We start from the raw sequence: 5021 nt of genomic DNA, 5'->3' as shown, positions 1-5021 counted from the left end.
CCCAGTGTGCCCCCCCCATTATTTAAATAGGAAGCACAGAGTCAGATCAGGACTATGGTATAGTAAGGGGTGAGTGTGTGTGTGTGTGGGGGGGTAGGAGTAAGCTTTCCCTTCTGATCTGAAATGGAGCTGCCATTTTCGTAATTGAAGCAACATACAGGTACCTGTATTAATACTGGTATGCAACCATGCAAGTATCAAACTTCCCTGGTGACAGGCACTTGCCAGAAGATTCACCTGATCTGTCTAATTACCAGATTTATCCACTACTAATGCAGTATAGATTTCTTCCATGTAGAAGAGAAAACTGTACAAACAAGAAGTCTGTTTCTGCCTGAACTCATGTAATATGTTCAGACCAAACCTGTGATGCTAATATGTGCCCACCTCATGTCTAGATACCACCATAAGGTATTGGAAAAGGGGGATATGGTCTATCATCTTGGAGGAAAACTGTCGTCTTCCAGCTCTGAAACCTTCACTAGCTGTGGACAAGAAGGAGCTATGAAGTGATGCTAGCACTACAATAATGAGTAAACTTGAGTCATCTTGACTGGCACATTTTCTTCTTAGTTATTTTGGGAATTGTAGGCCAAGGGTGTTGAGATTGGTGGAAGAGTTGCACCATTGCTATATAGTGTATGTATCATAATTCCCATATTTTATGTGTTGCATCTTTTGGCTGTGTGAACAGAAGTTCTTCCAATGGAATCTGAGAGACTCTTATGGACAAACTCCCATTGGGTGCTGCAATAAGAATGGAGAATTTACTAACAATACCCTACTTTGTTGTTTCGTGAGCACATCATATTTGCTGTGATCTCACAAGGCAACAAAGGTCATTTTGCCTAATTCCCCTCTTCACTGCAGCCCCCAATGCCAAGACCATCAGCAGTGGGCTTTCAGGGAAGAGGAAGTCAGGGAAAGTCCTGTTGTGAAAGCTCCATCCTATTTTTTTTTAACTTCACTACTTTGTTGATGTGACACCGCAGACAGAAAACAAGAGTGACTCAACATAGTGAAAGCAGAAGCATATTGGTAGTCATTTTACCTGAACTATTGGCTTCAGCCTACTTGTTAGATATTCTCAGGCCCCGTTCACTTGGAGCATTTGCCACGCTAAAGATACGGATGATAGGCAGATTTTCAGGGCGCGATCACACCGCAACATCTGTGAAGCATAGTGCACCCGTGGCTAACCCGTGGCTTCCCGCTGAAGATGCGGAGTAAAAAACTAGTACATACGATGTGCTAGTTTCTGGAAAACGCGGGGCAAGGGCGGGCACCTGATCGTGTTTCCCCTGGAATCCCGTGGCATCCGGAGCCCACCCATGTTCCATCGCAAAACGGATGGTTGGGGTTTTTTAAAATCTCCACAGGATGCGTCCTATTAATGGCTAATATGCAAGCGTTCATTTTTCTCCCCCCCCCTAATATTTTGATTTCTTTAATTGATTTCCAAAACTTGTATTTATTAAACTTAACTCAGTATTACCTACTCAATGCCTTTTTAAGAGAAAGTTTTAATGGAGAAATAAAAAGTGAGCCTTAAACAAATGGTTACTTCTGTATATTACCTCACATCTGTGCTTGATTTTGCAAAAAAACACCCCCCCCCCCCCCCCCCCCGCATTTTCTGGCCCGTGTGACCAGGGCCTCAGAATTACATCAGCCCAGAATCTCCCCAAAACATCTTGTTTTGTCATCCAGTTTTGGAGTTCATTAATGGTCAGAAAAACATACACACATTAAACCTGAAACTGTCTCCATGGCAGTCACTTTCCCATGGCAGTCACTTTCCCATCATTTCTTTCTTTTTTAAAAGTTCTTTGCAGCAGGGATGTTCACATCAGTGATAACACAACTCACTAACATTATTTTATCTTAAAGCAGAAAATACCGCCTGCTTGTCAAAGTTTGACTCTGTGGCAAAAGACTTGCAAAGCCAACAAATTTCATATTTGTTTTTCAGCACAATCAACAACTTGCTTCTCTTAGTTCAATAAACATGCAGCTCATAAAAGTGATTTCTTAACCATTTTCCTCTCCCCACCCCCATGATTTGTACAGACAAAGAGAGAGTGGGTTCTATGACAAATGATTCAAAAGTTACCTTACAATTAGATCTATGAAGTCTTTGTACAAGGGGTTACCCTGGCTGTGTGGGAGAATCTGGCATGGAGCAGTTCCTGTTGTGGTTGTAATTGCTAACCATTCAGGAGACATTCTTGTTGCTGTCACAGTTCGTTAATTGAGTACACATCTGCAAAGAGCATATTTAATATTTAAATGTAGTCTTGTTCAACCCACAGATCACTGTCTATATACGTTGCATGGTTCTTTTCACAGCAGGCCCACCTCTCCATAGGGGAACTAATTACAAGTTGCAAGAACTTTGCTATCTGGTGACAGGCTTCTCTACTGTTGACACCAAAGGGCACACATAAGATGTTGTATGGGTACACTGATCAATGAAAGTACAAATACAACAAAGGTGATTGTAAAAATATGGGTCCTAAAGGTACACAAGGATTTGAGGTTAGCCATGGCTAAAACAAACAATCAGTGGAAAAGCTGGGGAAATTGAGCAGGGTGACAAGATTATGGGAATAAGAATGCCAGTTGTTTGTAAGACCAAGGGATAACACTTGTCTCCCTTGTGTTGCAGGTATATAAAAGCCTCAGTGAGGCCAGAGGCCCTTTCAGGGAGGGTGTGTGGAAGAAAGTATGGGAGGATGGCTCCCAAATAGGGTCTCCAGGCCTGGGTTGGAAAATACCTGGAGACTTTGGGGGTGAATCCAAGAGAGGGCGGGGTTTGGGGACAGGAGGGACCTCAGCAGGGTACAATACCATAGAGTCCACCCTTCAAAGCAGCCATTTTCGTCCAAGGGAGCTGATCTCTGTTAGCTGGAAATCAGTTGTAAAAGTGGGAGATGTCCGGGCCTTATCTGGAGGCTGGCAACCCTACTGCCAAACAGGGGTCATTTCCTGCAGGAGCGCACAGGAGTGGAGCTCCGGCAGTAAAGAGCCCAGAGGCGGGCACATGCAACAAGCCCCACCCCCTGCTCCCAGCAGCCCTCAGTCAGAGCAAGAAGCAGCCAGGTAAGTTGCAGAGCTCCCCCCGGCCCCCCAGTCCAAAACAGTCCAGTGGCACGTTTAAGACCAAGTTTTATTCAGGTACAAGCTCTCCCTCCTCTGTGAGGACAGATCTGCACATCCCCCCCCCCCAATAGCTAGCAATCCAAAACAGTCCAGTGGAGCCTGAGCGGTGGGTGTTGCCTTCTGACACACTTCCGGTGGTGTCAGGGGATGTGGCATATGCAAATAAGTTATGCTAATGAGTTATGCTAATGAGCTCCTGCACCTCTTTTTCTATGAAATGACCCTTGCTGCCAAATGTTTGTAAGATCCAGACTGTATTCCTCTTGCTGCAGTATGAGCCAAAGAGCAAAAGCCAAAGGGTTTTTGGCAATTGTCTCTTAGCCTGTGGCACATAGCCTGTGGCCTTAATGGATAAACTCAGTGGATATCAACCTACCTGAGGATATTTGGTTATCTTTTTGGGTTTTGTGTCTTTCTTTGCATTACATTTTATTTGAATTTATTTATATTGTTTTGTTAGTTTTGTAAGCTGCTTTGGGTCTCTGCTGGGGGATATGAAATTGACTAAACACAATAAATAAATTGATTCTCCTGGTTAGATGTTAATGAACCCTAAAACTTATTCATACGTTATTTATTTATTTATTGTCAGATTTATACCCCACCCTCCCCACAAAGCAGGCTCAGGGTGGCTTCCAATTACATAAATACATGATAAAAACATATATAATACAAATTAAAACATAACAGTTAAAATGAATACATTACAAAGTGCTAGCGGCAGTTAAAATTCAGAAGGAATGCTTTCAGATGGGTTTCCAGCTCCCAGCATAAAGTGCTTAGATGTTATTCTGCTCGTCAGTCTTATGGCAGCTGCTCAATGATGACTTTGTGGGCCATCCTCATGTTCCACACTTTGGTCATCATTGGTCATGTTGACAGATGTGCTCTTGGAATCCCATTCTCACAATTTAATTCCCAGGCATGGGGGGGAGGGATGATTCAAATCAGGCACACACTATTTTCCCAATCTAAAATGTTCCTGGGGTGCTGCTATTTGCCCTTTTGGGGAAACATACATGTAGCTCATCAGTACACATCCATTCCCCAAATGATGTGTATAGTTATAGTGTCTGCTATCATAAATGTCGGTCTCTTGGTTGCAAGCCCCCTGAAAAAAATGCACAAATGAGATCCTGACATTTCTCCATGGTGCCAGGTAATTTAATTATGGTCTCACTTGCTGAAAATTGCTGCTTATCTTACTCTGTTGTGTCTACATAGTATTTTGTGACAAAGCTCCCATGTGTCACCCTGTTTTTTTGTTATTTGTAATACACAATTTAGCTTCTTTGATCAACAAAATGTGGCTTATTAGAAAACATACATGAAATGCAGAGAATGACTGTGCAGGGGATTAGAGGATGTTTTGAATAAGGCTTGATGCAAATGGTTGACCTGCTTTTGACAACTGATTCCTTCTATGCTTTTAGCAGGTCCTTACAGAAGGCACGTGGGTTGACCAGCATTGTTTGGCATGAGTAAGATCTTCTATTTTGCAAGCCAGTACTTTGAGAAAAAATGCCTTCAGAATTTGGTGGCACAAGCAGGAACCCACAAGAAATTGTGGGAGGCATCTCATTTCCCACTCCCCCCACTGAAGGACCTCTCTGTAGACCACATTGGTGGTTCTGCCCTCCCAGATGGCTTCAACACCAGGTGCAGCAGTGGGTGCAGGGTGCTTAAAGCCATCAGAGAGCCTGCCCCAGCAGTAACACCTTAGCAATCCTGCCAGCCCAGCCTCCACAGTGGCTTCTAATACTACTCCCCCTCCCCCTCCTACACTGGACAGACAGCTACCTGTCAGGTGTAGGAGATGAGGTGAGGTGCTTACAGCCATCGGGAAGGTTTGTTCAGCA

The sequence above is a fragment of the Gekko japonicus genome, unplaced genomic scaffold (assembly GCF_001447785.1).
Source record: "Gekko japonicus isolate JY-2015 unplaced genomic scaffold, Gekko_japonicus_V1.1 scaffold225, whole genome shotgun sequence".
Taxonomy (NCBI): Eukaryota; Metazoa; Chordata; class Lepidosauria; order Squamata; family Gekkonidae; genus Gekko; species Gekko japonicus.
Note: the sequence above shows the minus strand (reverse complement) of the source record.